Below are 17711 nucleotides of genomic sequence, written 5' to 3' on the forward strand. Positions count from 1 at the left end.
TAGGCCTCTATAATATTGGAGAAATTGTAATGGCTAAATGATTCAAATGGCTCTGAGCACTATGCGACTTAACTTCTGAGGTCATCAGTCGCCTAGAACTTAGAACTACTTAAACCTAACTAACCTAAGGACATCACACATATCCATGCCCGAGGCAGGATTCGAACCTGCGACCGTAGCAGTCCCGCGGTTCCGGCCTGAGCGCCTGAACCGCTAGACCACCGCGGCCGGCAGAAATTGTAACACACGCCAAATAAGAGAGACTGTTTGGCATAAATGGTCATTTTTTGTATCTCATTTACATAAGTAACACGACAGAACATAATTCACGAAGTACCAATATCAAATTCCTTTTTGGCCTACTACAAGCAAAAAGTTTGATGTTAGGAAATAGTTTCACATTTCATTCATATGCTCCCCTTACTCAAGCATGAGATCAAAAACTAGTAGTGCGAATATTTATATACATTTGGAATCGTCATATTCTTCCCTTATAATTTGCGTGATGTCCCCGTGTCTTCTCCTCCCTCATTCTAATAAACAATCTTGTCATCATTAATTCTGTAAAGATTCCTGCCATTATCAGAACTTATTCTCCAGTTAACTTCACTTACCCTGGCAGAATTACAGGTTCAGTTATCGCGCGTTTATTCTCCGATTAGGCGTTATTACGTGTTCGTACAACGCGTTTTCCGCCCTATTTCGAGAATGGAACTTAAAGCATCTGCTAACTGGGGACTGTGCAACTGGTAGTGTAGCGACCTGGCAAAAAAATTTCTGTCAAAATTTCATTTTCTTGTATACACCGAGAAGATGATATGTAATCTTTCTTACCTATTACCCCTGCTAGTCCTTCATTCCCACCGTGGTAATCTGAATCTGTGGATTTCACTGATAATTATAACAACGCTGATCATTCGCACACCCAGTCAACTACATAAACAAACAGCGATTGGCAGTCACGTGTTCGGGTTAATTCGGCTCAGCTCGTGTAGACGCGTCGCTTTGTGTCTGTAGGAAAGTTTTTATTTATAGATGCGACGGAGATTCACCTGACAGAAACACCACGTTTAGTATGCACGCATTCAACAATCAACTTAGGATTCGTTCAGAAATCAACTTAGAATCTGATCAAAAATGTTCAAATACCAACTGGGATGCGTTTCAAAATCATATAAATAATCGATAGACCAGCGTGCGCTGGATGCTAGGTGCTTTGTGAATATGAATTTGGAGCTCCCTGAAATTACCGCCCGGGGCAAATACCCCGGTTTGCCCCCCCCCCCTCTCCCCACCGCCCCCCCCCCTCCGTAGGTAAGGGTCTGTAGTTCAAATGGCTCTGAGCACTATGGGACTTAACATCCATGGTCATCAGTCCCCTAGAACGTAGAACTACTTAAACCTAACTAACCTAAGGACAGCACACAACACCCAGTCACCACGAGGCAGAGAAAATCCCTGACCCTGCAGGGAATCGAACCCGGGAACCTGGGCGCACAGGTCTGTGCATTTTATTGACAGTAAACTTAGAACATGCAGCTAATCTACTAAAGAGACTGCCTACACTGTGCTATTCCGTCGTCTGCTGGAGTACTGTTGCGTGGTTTGGGATCCTTATCAGATGGGATTGACGGAGGACGTCGAAAATATTCAAAGGAGGGACAACTCGTTTTGGGATGGCAATCATTAAATATAGGCATGTTACGTTGCGACGACATCATTTTACAGAATTCCAGTCACCAATTTTCTTCCCCAAAACCGGAAATATCTTGTTGACTTGCACTTACATAGAGAGAAACAACCATCATAATAAAACAACATAAATCAGAGTTTGCTTGGGAGGATTATGGGTTCATTTTTCCCATTTGGTAACCGAGAGTGGAACGGCCGAGAAATGCATGGGGCGTTCAATAAATGATGCAACATATTATTCTTCTCGGCCAATTTCGGTTGAAAAAAAATGCGACATTTTTTGTGGGACATCGTAGTTGTAGTCGCATTCAGAGTCTCTACAGAGACCTGGTAGTGAACAAAGGAACGGTGAGTTGTTGTCTTCGTCAGGAACAGATCATTGGTGTGAGACTGCGTCCTTTTCCGAATGTCTGATGAATGTATTTTAGGTAATTCTATTTTATTAAGCCATTAAAGCTCAGCTAACATGGTTATTAAAATACATGTACTAGTGAAGATCAACCTGGACCACTCATCGAAATCGTCAGAAACCAATCCGTGACTGCTGCTCAACTGAATTGAAGTTACTGATAATCTAGTTCATTTATTACCGTTTTTGTCATCTTGTGACATCTCTCTTTCATTTGTTTGAGTTCAGATGCAGTCTGTGTTTGCAGTATGTTTCTGTTAAATTTTCGTGCATACTTTAATAAGATATTCTGATCCGCCCATGTGCCTTCAGAATCTCGTAGTGTTAGGCTTCCAGCTTCCACCGCTAAGTAGGACTCCATTAGGCTTTCCCGACTGGTAAGCTGTGACATTTCACCATGTCAGGCATGGAAAATTGGTGTAAGTTGTGGAATTTTATACCACAGAGAGGTGTAAGCTTTATTTACCTGTTACAACAGTATAAATGCGTGTACGTCCAGATTCTCCTCCTGCATCCCTGTATTAATTTGAACCAAATTTGGCATAGAAACAATAGGCCTCATGAGTGTCACTAGTATGTATTTAAAACCTCCTATATGCAACAGGACTAGAGATATAGGCATAAACGTGCTTTTTCCAGTCCCAGGGATAGTAAGTTGGCATGTACGACAGACATTTTGTTTAGGAACGGTATCAGCTGAATGAGCGTGCTTTGCAGGGTAACCTACAAGTCAGGGGCAAGAAAGTTTTATAGGCCCCGACACGTAGGCTGCCCTGTATGACAGGCATGTTGTGGGAATAGTACCGGGCTACTTCATTGAACTGTCATCATCGCAACAAGTCACGCTAACCTGTCCAATCTCTCACTAGCCGGCTGGCCGCACACAACTGTGAATCCTGCACTGTTGGAACGCGCGGACACTCACATTCGAGGTGACCGACGGATCTCAGTCAAACACCTTGCTGCACACCTGTAAGGCCACACACTAGTTTGCACATTCGAGAGGAGCTCACAGGAGCTTCATTGTACTGTTCTGCCTCATCCACCCTACAGCCTGGATCTTCCGTCCATTTGGCCCAATGAAGGATGCACTCAGAAATACACACAGTGCGACATAGGCACCAAAATGAAACTTACAGAAGTGCGAAAGAAAAACTGTTCGGAAGGTTTAGAACTGCTCGTGAGAGTTAATGCACCATCAACAGGGGAAATCTACGAGACTAGGCCTTCTGAATCGGAAGTGAGATGAATGTTACTGATTTACAGGGTTCTTCGACCGGATTAAACAGATTCAGAAAATTATAAGGAAAAGAAAGTCGCAAAATTACAAAGTTTACTTCAATTAAACTTGTAGATGAGATGTCATTAATAGTTAGTATTACTGATAAATGCGTAGCTTCTTGTTATCCCGCAAAATGCTGTCAAGTTTCGAGCAAGAACTTCGTGCAAACAGCACCTATTATTCCAAGCGAGAAAAGACAGAATCGGTTGTGCAATCGATGCATTCGTATACAAAGTGCCAGTGGTAATATCAATGGATTACTGTTTCCGCAGCTTTGTATCTGTCTTCAGTAACCTCAAGGAAATTAGAGCCAAAAGTTAAAAATAGGGCTTTTCAGTTGCAAAAATATAATTGTCTTATCAAAATCTGGGAAAACAGAGAACAATTTTCAACATTACGTCCGGAACGTCGTCTTACCAGTTGCAGAAAACAACTCTGTTGGACTCAGAAAATTGTCGGATATTATAGTTTCCTATAGATTTTTGTCATTTCAGGTTTATCAGCGGAACAGTATTGTTAAATTTCAGTCATTTGTGCTTTGTCAGTTTGCATCATCGCGTTCTACGTATTTGATCGAGTATGTAGCATAATATGCACAACAACGGCAACGACCATTTCTTTCTCCAACCTGATCCGCTCTAAACAAAACTAACAATTTCTGTGAAGTGCCTGAAAGCATTAATTTTTTCTTTCATCAGGTGTGCCTCTTGAACGTAAAAAGTTTGTTTTCGTCGTCCAATAGACAGTTTGCATTTTTGTGACTACTACAGGGAATAAATAAGGGACTGTTTCACTGTCAGTAAAAGTGATATTATTCAAAAATTATCAAAAGAACTGTGCTTCAGGAATAGTTTCAAACACTTCACATCAACAAATTAAAAGCCACGATTAATGGAAGCAGTCTGTAACGAAACATCGTACACTGCACTGATTTTGTTTCCTCTACTGGTTCAAATGGCTGTGAGCACTATGGGACTTAACATATGAGATCATCAGTCACCTAGAACTTTGAACTACTTAAACCTAACTAACTTAAGGGCATCACACACATCCATACCCGAGGCAGGATTCGAACCTGCGACCGTAGCTGTCGCGCGGTTCCAGACTGAAGCGCCTAGAACCGCTCAGCCACTGCCGCCGGCTCCTCTACTAGTAACTTGTGTAACAATTACATCTGCAACAGTCTAAATGTCAATATGAACTGAAAGTTATTCAAAAAATTAATCATTTGGGACACTTATGGTATGGTGTAAGTGCACTTTTGATTTCGCGCTACACAGGCTACATTTTGTTGTCGTGGCTATGTCCACGCGCTAGACAGGTACGGCTGTACAAATTGCTGTTATAAGGGGTTGTTCGTGCGGCAAAACTGGGAGACTTTAATTTAAAAAAAATACTTGCAATGCACCTTAGCAGTTAAAATCTTTTTCCTTGGTATATTCTTCCTGTAAGAAAAATTTCAGGGTAGGTTTCGACATATCGGTTTGAAGCAGTCGCTTATACACATAAACAGATACTTGTGCATGTGTTTGAACTGTAAATATCATCACGGCCGATTTTGTACCAGATCTGTATTTAAACCCAGCACAAGTCGGCAGTGCAACGACACACAATTATTGTACCTGTATTGTGTTGAACTGGGGACCTAGAAACGATGGAGAGGCTTCGCAAAGAATCGGGTTGAGTGACTCGGCTTCTTCTTCTGCACCGAGCGAAGTTCACCAAGCGGAAGGTTGTGCAGAAAAGTACCTCAACGGAAGGCAAACTTCCCTTGGGAGCTTCACATCCTGCAGTGTTGGCAGTTTATGTAGATGGCCGTTATGTGATTTTATTTCAGTAATTACCAAATCAAGTCGAATGTACGCATTGGGTAGCAATGGCAGGCAATAAATGGCGATTCGGACAAGGAAATGAATCTATTGAATAGTCTGTACTCCGCTCCACCGAGTCAGGGAGTCAGAATACTGATCTAGACTGGCGCACAAGCATTACGATATAATCGTGGCTTTGTCACCAGTGGAATTCGGCGGCCTGGCACAGAGATCCTTGGCTGGTGTATCTAATATCTGGATTCGATTCCCACTTGAGGCGACAGTTTTTAATTGGCCACACAAATCCAGATCACCTCTGGTTCCGCAAAGTGTAGAACCACATTGAACATGAGGTCCCTTCGTATCCGACTAGAGGTGGGGTTGAGCCACGACAGAAGCGGAAGAGGCGTCGTGTAAAAAATCTGTCACCAATAACATGTTTACACTAGTGGTTTTATTCTAGTAAAAGACACAAACGCCATGTAAGGTCACAAGTCACGTATTTCATCTCTTATTTGAGCTTGAAATATTGAATATATTAGTTCTGGACTGGGATTCGAACTTGGATCTTACCATTCACAGGATTTGATCCCTTCCTGACGATACAGTTCATCAGTTCATTGTTTGCTCAAGATTTCAAACTTCTCAAAACTCCTCAATGTGTCCATGTTAGTGTATGTCAGGCTTCGAATCGTGGTCAGGCACAAACGTTTTCATCATGTCTTCTCAAGCTCTGTCACGTACATACCTAACTGCTGGTGGAAGTAATTTTGATTGTTAATGTCTCTCCATTCATTGACAGTAATAAAGATATGTGACTGTTTCGACGTCTAGTGAGACACAGAGCTTTTCGTCACATCATTTAAAGTTCAAATATACCACTCATAGCTGATGCTGATAAAGAATTCGATGGTTAACATCTCTTCGTGTGTAGTCAAAGACGATATGTAGGGTATTCGATTCCCAGTCAACACTGAGCTCTTCGTTAAGCACATCTCGCTACTGGTGAAAGAAACACATATTTAATGTACATTTGTGGCTACAAAACAATGGCAGTAGGTGCTGGGCCCAAACCTCAGGAAGCCAGAAATTATTCATTTATTTCCTCATTTCAGTTCCAGACAGCTCGCCCCTGTTGAAAAAATTCTATATATGACAACTGAATGTGCTTACTTTACAATCCGATCAGATGTCGTGTTCGAATCCAACCACTAAAAAACTTAGCGTCACCTTACGCTACTTGTGAGTCAGACTATATTTAACATCTTTCGTGATTAGCCGCGCGGGGTAGCCCCGCGGTCTCGGGCGCCTTGTCACGGTCCGTGCGACTCCACTCGTCGGTTCGAGTCCTCCCCCGGGCATGGGTGTGTGTTCTCCATAATGTAAGTTAGTTGAAGTTAGATTAAGTTATGTGTAGGCTTAGGGACCGATGACCTAAGTAGTTTGGTCCCATAAGACCTTACTACAAATTTACAGATTTCCATTTCGTGATTAGTTAACAGGGACAATAGCTGCTGTACAGGACTACTAGACACTTTCGGCATGTAATTTCAGGTTCAGATGTACTAACTGGTACTAGTTACAAACGAGGTGTGTCGCGTGTCTTCATGCGTAGCCAGCAATGAAAATCAGTCCTGTGTTCGAGTGTCGGTCAGGTACAATAGCTTTGTTTAGTTGCGTTGTTCCTAGGTGCTGAGTTTATATACAGATCTAGTAAAAATCGTCCTTCATTTCTTTAAAGTTCAAACACATGTGCAACAAGCTGCTCGTGAATAACATAGATTTTTAATACCACTTTGTGTTGGATAAGAAGGGCGATAGGTGACTTTCTTACTGCACTTAGATCCACGTGCGATCATGAACAGAGTGAAATTTCTAATGAGAAGTTGTTGATGGAAATGATAGACCTCTTGATGCTGTTAATCATGTTTTTTTTCTATCTGGTCAGTTCATTAACCAAGTTACACAAAACTGCTCTCCAAGCAAATGACGCTAATAGGTGTTCGGAATACCTTTTAGAGGGAAAGAATACTTCGAATTGTCATAAGATTTTTATATCAAACAGTCTTGAAAGATCTCTTATTCGCACAAAAATTTAATTTTGAGTAAGGATAACGGAAAGATTTATGTGATAGAGTTAGTCGTCTCATATAGTAACGAGAGAGGTAACATTTTAGAAATATCACTTATTGTAAAAATTTGAGTTTACGAGTGTTAAGGACTGTCTCATCTCTGATAAGGTATTTCAAGATATTTGTAGTATGGGGTATTTGTTTGCACCAGGAGTTATTGCCATAAAGAGCATTGTCCTCTAGTTGTCACTTGTGGTAACCTTTTTGTACTGAGAAGTGATTAGAGGACCGTCAGAACTGTTACGTTATGTGGGCTGCATTTAAATCAGGCGGTACGCAATTCAGGTTTTTCGATATTTTTGAACTTAATGGTACATTTCTGCGTACTTTCTTATGTTTTTCGTTCCGTAGAGGAAGAAGATGTGTATCCATTTTTTAGAGCATTCAGTTCTTTCTTTAGAGAGAAACGCTCACAACTGGCCTATAGTCGCTATTGTATCGAACTTAATAATTAAATTGACCTAGCTGAAAGGAATTAAGACTGACTCAAATAATGACTAGAACATCTGGCGTTATAGAAGATTAGACGTCGCACAGTTACTGTCAAACGTTTCGTGCGAGTCGTGGAGAATAATGAAAAGAGAAAAGGCGTATAAAAATTGCTATTATTATTTTACAAATATTACTGATCTGATTTAACGTTGTATTGCCAGGTCCTGTCTGTACTTCGTGGGTCAAATTATGTTTATAAAATTTTCTTGACATTTAATTGCCTTTCTGGGGTGCACAGATCATAAATTATAATGTTTCATGCTAGCAGTGGTGGATGCTACAAGATGTATTACCAGGTGATTGTAATTAATTGCAGCTACTCACGGTGGTCCATTGTGGGCTGTAATTGTCGTATGGCAGCGAAATTAGGTAGATATGCTACTGCGTTAATGCAAACCCGATTTACGCTAGAAAAAATTGGTTCCAGTTTTGGCCACCCGGTGCAAATATGGTGCTGTGCAGCATCTCGTCGACGTTTCCGGTGCTCGCACTGAAAAAATGTGTAAACGGCGGTTGATAATAAAATCAATGTCCACCTCCGTAGAGTAGTGGTAGCGTTGACGCCTACCACGCAGAAGGCCCGGGTTCGATTCCTGGCAGGAGACTGGGTGTTGTGTGTCCATCATCATCATTGACTCGCAAGTCGACTATGTGCCGTCAACTAAAAACGACTTGCCATATGGCGGCCGAACTCCCCCCAATGGGGCCTCCCGGCCAACAATGCCATATGATCATGTCATTTCAATAAAACCAATATGTTGCCTTTCTCACTTTGACATTTTATGGCGACGGCCCATTCCTAATCTATTACATACGGATACATTTATTTGTATATTTATTGCATTGATTGCGCCAGGTTTGCATCTAGTGGTCAAAATTGGAACTAAATTTTTTCAGCGTTTATCGGTTCCGTTTTAACGCACTATAATATACAGTAAGTTTCGTTGCCATATGCTAATTATGGCACACACTGGACCTCTTTAAGTAACTGCACTTTAATTATAACAACACACTATATAGTCTTATTCTTTTAATTAATACTGCATAAAAACCGTCCTGCTAACTTTCCAATCTTGGACGTCCCAGTGTCACATGCCCTAGATCTACAGTTTGATCTGAATGGATTTCCCAGTTCAGATGTGACGTGTGAAACTCGGGTCCCAACGTAATGTGAGTCATTGTAGAATTGGCGAAGACCGCCATACATATTCCCGTTTTGTCAGTATACAGATGAAGGCAGTGTGTGGTAATATATATAATAGGGGTGGGATTCTATCACAGATTGCTTCGTCAATGGAGCTTCTATCACAGTCTGTATAATGCTGGAGTCTCCCCTTGATCGAAAGTAACTGTACGTATTTGTTTTTGCGCTCACATTTATGTAGAAACTTAAGTATGTTCAATGGACGGCCGTTAATTTTTGAACTCAATTTTGGATGTTTTGTTAATTAAACGGCACTTTGGGAATTAGTGAAGATAAAGTGTCATCGAACCTTCTAGCTACATGTATCGAAGGGGGTCTATGATTACAAGGCGGTCTGCTGTAAATATGCTTCTGGTGAAAGTTTGGACATTTTCCGATACTGATCATTTTCGTAACAAAATTTCAAGCATAAAAGCCTGTACCCTGTGTTGTTTTGAAACAATCTGTAGAAAAGAAAAGAAAGTTGAGAGACTTCGGCCAGGTGAACGTGATGATAGGAATTTTAACTGGTGAGGTGGTTATGAAATGAGGTCCCATACTCTGAGGAGCGTGTGGGACGATGCAGGAGACCCGCACCGCTGTACTAGGCAAGGTCCTAGTGGAGGTGGTTTGCCATTGCCTTCCTCCGACCGCAATGGGGATGAATTATGATGATGAAAACGGCACAACAACACCCAGTCATCTCGAGGCAGGAAAAATCCCTGACCCCGCCGGGAATCGAAGACGGGACCCCGTGCTCGGAAAGCGAGAACGCTACCGCAAGATCACGAGCTGCAAACTGATAGAAAATTTTACGTTGTAAGTTGAGTACCTCATATTACAAGGTTAGCTTGGAAGATAGAGGTTCGTTCTAGATAAGCGGGATCACGTATCACGAACACCTTCAGCTATGTATTATGAACTGAACCTTTTTACAGCGGATTTATTCTAGACGCACGTTGCTATCGATGAAATTGTTGATCTTCTGGATGAGTAGGTGGTCTGTGGCCGAGGCACAGCTAGGTACTAACCTCTGATTAAATAGTTTCCACCTGAGCAGAAGCGTCATCTCGTTCTGCTTCCACCAAGAGAACTTTGGCCCCTAGGCAAGATCTTGTAACACGGTATTCCAGGCGAGACGTCGGCAAACCGTGCTCTACGGTCGCGACCGCGGCACTGCCTAGCGTTCAGAGTGCTGCGGCGAATGGTGACGAGGCTGAGATAGGAAGGGAAGAGACACCACTGCAGCTGGACGCCGCTAGATCAAGACAGCCGTCTTGTGACGCACCAAGCAGTCTCTAGCAGTACTATTTGCGTTAAATTAGATTTATGTTCTGCATTAGGAACACTGTGGCCTCTACGCACCTGTCCAAAGAAAGAAGCGGAGCCACATTATTTAGTGCAGAATGGGAATTGCTTTACATTACGTAAAGTTTGAAGGCCATGGAAGCTGCTTAATATGTCATCGCACTATACTACGCTCGAAACACTCTCTTTGGAACGACGTTACAAAGCCATCAACAAACAGGATATGACAACAATATGGTACACTTGTTTTCTGGCGAAGGAGAATGAATGATGGCTGAAATGAAAAACTGAATTAAGGGTATATAGAGTAGTCACAAAATCTTTTATCGTCGACATCAGTAATTACTTGAATTGATTAAATTTCTTAATGCGTGTGGAGAATCATTTGGTAACAGATATGGCGAACAAAACTGACGCTATCAAACAAAAATTAATCCAGTGGAAGTATCATCTTAAAGTTCATGAAATGGAACATTTCCCGTAACTTGTGACAGTTATTTGTGGACCAGGCATGACTAACTACGCTCCATTATTTGAAATATTTCATTATGAGTTCTCAACGAGATTTGAATAGTTTGCAAGACTGAAGACTGACTTCGATTTATTTTTGAGGTCGTTCTCTGTTTTGGTTGCTGAGTACCTCATTACTTCCTACTTCTACATCTACATCTACATACATACTCCGCAATCCACCATAGGGTGCGTGGCGGAGGGTACCTCGTACAACAACTAGCATCTTCTCTCGCGGTTCCACTCCCAAACAGAAAGAGGGAAAAATGACTGCCTATATGCCTCTGTACGAGCCCTAATCTCTCTTATCTTATCTTTGTGGTCTTTCCGCGAAATATACGTTGGCGGCAGTAAAATTGTACTGCAGTCAGGCTCAAATGCTGGTTCTCTAAATTTCCTCAGTAGCGATTCACGAAAAGAACGCCTCCTTTCCTGCAGAGACTCCCATCCGAGTTCCTGAAACATTTCCGTAACACTCTGATCAAACCTACCAGTAACAAATCTAACAGCCCGTCTCTGAAGTGATTCTATGAGCAACAAATCTAGCTGCCGGCCTCTGAATTGCTTTACATTACGTAAAGTTTGAAGGCCATGGAAGCTGCTTAATATGTCATCGCACTATACTCCGCTCGAAACACTTTCTTTGGAACGTCGTTACATAGCCATCAACAAACAGGATATGACAACAATATGGTACACTTGTTTTCTGGCGAAGTAACAAGTGAGTAACAAATCTAGCTGGCCGCCTCTGAATTGCTTCTACGAGTAACAAATCTAGCTGCCCGCCTCTGAATTGCTTCTATGAGTAACAAATCTAGCTGCCCGCCTCTGAATTGCTTCTATGAGTAACAAATCTAGCTGCCCGCCTCTGAATTGCTTCTACTTGAACTGAAGCACTTACTATATGGCACTCGGCTCAGCGACCTATTTGTTCAATCCAGTAGTTTACGAGACTTTTATAAAACGTTACTAAAGGAGCAAAATCTTCGAGTGCACAGACACGCCGCTAAGTTATTTAATTCTTGGTTCAACGAAGATGTGCGAACGTCTTTTTGTCTTTTATGAGACTGACAAAGTCCCACCAACGTTCGGATTTAACCGATATTATCCTGCGTATCTCCATGTGTCTGACTGTGTTACGAACCATAATTCCGGATATATTCCATATTTTAAAATCGAAATATGTATACACAACGTTCTGTTAAATGCCTGTACGGAAAGTATTTTGTACTTATGATCATTGTGTTAGCACAATCTAATGTACTTATTTAATGAAATAATAGTCATTGTATTGGAAAAATATAAAAGTTGAAAATAAATGATACTGATCAATCGTGCCTAAAGAAGTATTCTGCAACATTCTCGTCTTAGAAGTAGTGGCAATGAGTTGCAGACAGTCTTCTTAGGTTTCCAGCACGTGCAGAATTCGGCATCTAACCGTCTCACTCTCACACCTGCTCGCAAGAGCGCAGTGGTGGGGAAACCTAGACCCTCATCACACTGGAGTGCAAATGCTAGCCAGACCTCTTGCAGGTTCTCCATTCTGTTTACAATATAATTCAGAGCCCTACCGTACAACGTGGATCCGAAATATAATGTCGATCGCATAATGCCACGGTAAATACAGGGTGGTCCATTGATAGTGACCGGGCCAAATATCTCACGAAATAAGCGCCAAACGAAAAAACTACAAAGAACGAAACTTGTCTAGCTTGAAGGGGGATACTAGATGGCGCCATGGTTGACCCAATAGATGGCGCTGCCATAGGTCAAACGGATATCAACTGCATTTCTTTAAATAGGAACCCCTATTTTTATTACATATTCGCGTAGTAAGTAAAGAAATATGAATGTTTTAGTTGGACAACTTTTTTCGCTTTGTGATAGATGACGATGTAGTAGTCGCAAACTTATGGCTCACAATTTTAGACGAACAGTTGGTAACAAGTAGGTTTTTTAAATAAAAATACAGAACGTAGGTACGTTTGAACATTTTATTTCGATTGTTCCAATGTGATACATTTGCCTTTGTGAACTTATCATTTCTGAGAACGCATGCTGTTACAGTGTGATTACCTGTAAATACCACATTAATGCAATAAATGCTCAAAATGATGTCCGTCAACCTCAATGTATTTGGCAATACGTGTAACGACATTCCTCTCAACAGCGAGAAGTTCGCCTTCCGTAATGTTCGAACATGTATTGACAATGCGCTGACGCATGTTGTCAGGTGTTGTCGGTGGATCACGATAGCAAATATCCTTCAACTTTCCCCACAGAAAGAAATCCGGCGACGTCAGATCCGGTGAACGTGCTTCGACGACCAATGCACCTGTCATGAAATATGCTATTCAATACCGCTTCAACCGCACGCGATCTATGTGCCGGACATCCATCATGTTGGAACTACATCGCCATTCTGTCATGCAGTGAAACATCTTGTAGTAACTTCGGTAGAACATTACGCAGGAAATGAGCATACATTGCACCATTTAGATTGCCATCGATAAAATGGGGGGCAATTACCCTTCCTCCCATAACGCCTCACCATACATTAACCCGCCAAGGTCGCTGTGTTCCACTTGTCGCAGCCATCGTGGATTTTCGGTTCCCATTAGCGCATATTATGCCGGTTTACGTTACCGCTGTTGGTGAATACCGCTTCGTCGCTAAATAGAACGCGTGCAAAAAAATCTGTCATCATCCAGTAATTTCTCTTGTGCCCAGTGGCAGAACTATACACGACGTTCAAAGTCGTCGCCATACAATTCCTGGTGCATAGAAATATGGTGCAATCGATGTTGATGCAGCATTCTCAACACCGACGTTTTTGAGATCCCCGATTTTCGCGCAGTTTGTCTGCTACTGATGTGCGGAAGAGCCGCGACAGCAGCTAAAACACCTACTTGGGCATCATCTTTTGTTGCAGGTCGTGGTTGACGTTTCACATGTGGCTGAATACTTCCATTTTCCTTAAATAACGTAACTATCCGGTAAACGGTCCGGACGCTTGGATGATGTCGTCCAGGATACCGAGCAACATACATAGCACACGCCCGTTGGGCATTTTGATCACAATAGTCATACATCAGCACGATATCGACATTTTCCGCAATTGGTAAACGGTCCATTTTAACACGGATAATGCATCAAGAAGCAAATACCGTCCGCCCTGGAGGAATGTTACGTGATACCACGTACTTATACGTTTGTGACTATTGCAGCGCCATCTGTCACAAAGCGAAAAAAGTGGTCCAATTAAAACGTTCATATTTCTGTACGTACTACACGAATATGCAATAAAAATGTGGGTTCCTATCTAAAAAAAAACGCAGTTGGTAACCGTTTGACCTATGGCAGCGCAATCTAGCGGGCCAATCATAGCGCCATCTGGTTTCCCCCCTCAAGCTAGACGAGTTTCGTTCTTTGTAGTTTTTTCGTTTGTCGCTTATTTCGTGAGATATTTGGCCCGGTCACTATCAATGGACCACCCTGTATACTGCGGGGGGAAAATGCTAAACCTCAAGGTATGCGTTCAGTGGCACATGGATATAATACGTGCCTACTGAGGGGTTGCAGAGTTAGCCATTCATCTGTCACGTTCATCGACGATCAGATGGCGCTGAGCAGACATGTTTGCGCGTCCTCTGTTTTGACTCTGCAGGCAGTATCGGTGCTCGATTTAGGGTGAACAGTGTTTGCAGCATCGTAGATTACAACCATGCCCCACCGACGAATATGTGCTCTTGTTGAACAGCTTCTGCCATTTGAAGGGCATTGTAGGCCTGCGGAAAATTGAATTGACGTCTCGACGGATTGCTTTACATGTTAGGCACAACGTACCAGTGGCGTGCCGCTTCTTTCTGTAGTGGTCTGTGGAACATTCCCACACCTGTAGACCAACTTCTGGACGTCCACGTAGAACAGGCGCAATGCGCGAGCAGCGGTGGCTGACCGAGCACCGACCAGGGACGGAATCCGTGCACGTGTTGCACCTGCGGTGTCATCAGGGGTCACTGGGAACCGTCTGCTTACAGCAGCAATGGTAGTAGTAGTAGTAATAGCACTTTGTAACATTATGTGATTGCCTTATCATTTTATATCATTCACTAATCGAGCAGTCGCTCGGCAACAGCTACAGTTAGCAAATAATGTTGCGAGAATGTGAAAGGTGAACGACCTGTGACGTAACTTGTTTATTGTCGAAGCGCCGTCGGAGATGCAGTGTGTTATTGACTTTGAAAGCCGCAGCGCGAAAAACGGACGGAAGAAGAACACTTTTACACTTATTTTTATGTACAAGATATTCTCGATGAACAGTTAGTCATCCTTCTCTTGTCTCTTGTAACTTTTGTCGCATGCGCATGTCTTGCCGCCGTGGCCGGCCGCGGTGGTCTTGCGGTTCTAGGCGCGCAGTCCGGAACCGTGCGACTACTACGGTCGCAGGTTCGAATCCTGCCTCGGGCATGGATGTGTGTGATGTCCCTAGGTTAGTTAGGTTTAAGTAGTTCTAAGTTCTAGGGGACTAATGACCACAGCAGTTGAGTCCCATAGTGCTCAGAGCCATTTGAACCATCTTGCCGTCGCATTATTATCGTCAAAAATAATATTATTTTAGTGTAAAGTAAAAGTGCAACACTAAAAGTGCAATACTGCATAGCAGTAAATTTATTGTGCGACGTGTATGTGAAAACGTCAATGGAATTATTGTTATTACGAGAAGAGAAGTGCCAGTCAAAACGGCATCCATGTTAAAATTCTTCATTGTGGTGTAAGTTCATCTATTAATTGCCATAAATTCAGATTTAAATGGAATTGGTGTGTGGACTATTTATTTAATATAGAGTGTATGTCTCACTCCTTCATGAAGTTATTTAATTTTCTTTATGTTTCTGCCAAATAGAGAGTTCACAGTCACGAATTCTTTCGTCGAAATCGGACGGAAGTTGTATGCGGCGAAATATTTTCTCCGCGCCATATTCTACTGGTAAATGCATGATAAACTACGGTCCCTTAGGAAATTCGTGTTGAGCTATCCAAAAAATAATTATATTTTGAATAGGCATTCTCTCTCCTCTGCAATGCAACTTCCGACTGATCAGACGATCCAACAAGAAACAGCCACACACGGTCGGCGTTCGAAAATGTATTTCCACTGCTGTTTATAGCTATATGTTACAGCACAAAAGTAAACATATTGTTATAATTAGCGACTACGAACGGGGACATTTATAACTGTATGTTTATGTATAGACATTACGTAAACATATCGTTATAACGTGTGCTTTTGGCTAGGCTACCACTGACACTACGACACTGCCAAGCGCGGCTATTCTGGTGTTGCGAAAGAATTGACTGGTGAGTGGAATGGCACTCTGTTGTCTTCAGTGATGAGAGCAGGTTCCGTCTGTATTCGAATGATGATCGTTTGCATGTACGGCGTAGACCTGGTGAGCCGCCTATTCCTGAATCCTTTCGCCCACGGCACACAAGTCTCCCGCCAGGCTTCATGGATTTGGTGCCATCAAATACAGCTCAAGGTCACATTTCGTGTTTCTGCAGGGTAAAACAACCAGGGCCCACTACATTGCACAGGCTGTTATCCCCATGCCAGTGCCATTTCTTCGACATAAAGGTGATGCGCTTTTTCAGTAGGACAGTGCAAGTCCACATTGGGCTGGTGCGACGTAACTGCATGGCCAGCAAGACCGAACACGAAACTTCCTGGCAGATTAAAACTATGTGCCGGGCCGAGACTCGGACTCGGGACCCATGCCTTTCGGGGGCAAGTGCTCTACCAACTGAGCTACCCAAGCACGACTCACGCCCCGTCCTCACAGCTTTAATTCCGCCAGTACCTCGTCTCCTACAATCCAAACTTCACAGAAGCTCTCCTGCGAACCTTGCAGAACTAGCACTGCTGGAAGACAGGATATTGCGTAGACATGGCTTAGCCACAGCCTGGGGGTTGTTTCTAGAATGAAATTTTCACTCTACAGCGGAGTGTGCTCTGATATGAAACTTCCTGCTAGTTCTGCAATGGTCGCAGGAGAGTTTCTGTGAAGTTTGGAAGGTAGGAGACGAGGTACTGGCGGAATTAAAGCTGTGAGGACGGGGCGTGAGTCGTGCGTGGGTAGCTCAGTTGGTAGAGCACTTGCCCGCGAAAGGCAAAGGTCCCGAGTTCGAGTCTCGGTCCGGCATACAGTTTTAATCTGCCAGGAAGTTTCATATCAGCGCACACTCCGCTGCAGAGTGAAAATTTCATTCTAAGACCGAACACGTTACGGACGTGATGAAGCGGGAACTTACTCGATCTCCAGGACATGCAAGATTCGTTTCTGAACTGTAACTAGAGACGCACGATGCTTGGGACAGTCAATCACAGAATGCCATTCGGTACTTTTATGATGGTTCGCTTGCGAGGATACTCGCCTGCGTTGCCGCCAAAGAAGGGTACAACGCGTATTGAAGCGACTGTTTGGGTACCGTTTACTGTGACATGTGTGTTTCATTTCATCTGAATTTTTTATCATATACTTGTGCAATGAAGAGCTACCTGTCACCTCACTTGTTAATAAAATGGCCTTGTCCCTGAGGTTGTTGTATTTTTTCCGGCAGTGTAATTTCAGAAGCTGAAAGTGTTGTGGTTGACAGGAGAGCCAATACCGTGTTACTAGAGGAGGCCGAAAGGCACGCGTTTTAGCTCACGCAGGCGGGCGTGAGGTCTGGAACAGGACAAGGAAATTAGAATTTAGAAACAACGGACGTAGCTGGTGGAATACTTAACTTTAATCCATTAATGACGAACGTCGCTCTTGACGGTACATGATTCACAATATCAACAGTAATTGAATATGTCGCCTTGCTAGGTCGTAGCAAATGACGTAGC

General features: G+C 42.8%; 1 non-coding gene across 1 annotated transcript; it reads left to right on the top strand.

The window, feature by feature from the left end:
* Nucleotides 1-16948: 16948 nt before the first annotated feature.
* Nucleotides 16949-17023, top strand: Trnas-cga (transfer RNA serine (anticodon CGA)). The gene has a single exon. It is a non-coding gene; the product is annotated as a tRNA-Ser (tRNA).
* Nucleotides 17024-17711: the final 688 nt, after the last annotated feature.

Source organism: Schistocerca gregaria, chromosome 2 (assembly GCF_023897955.1).
Source record: "Schistocerca gregaria isolate iqSchGreg1 chromosome 2, iqSchGreg1.2, whole genome shotgun sequence".
In the NCBI taxonomy this organism is placed as follows: domain Eukaryota; kingdom Metazoa; phylum Arthropoda; class Insecta; order Orthoptera; family Acrididae; genus Schistocerca; species Schistocerca gregaria.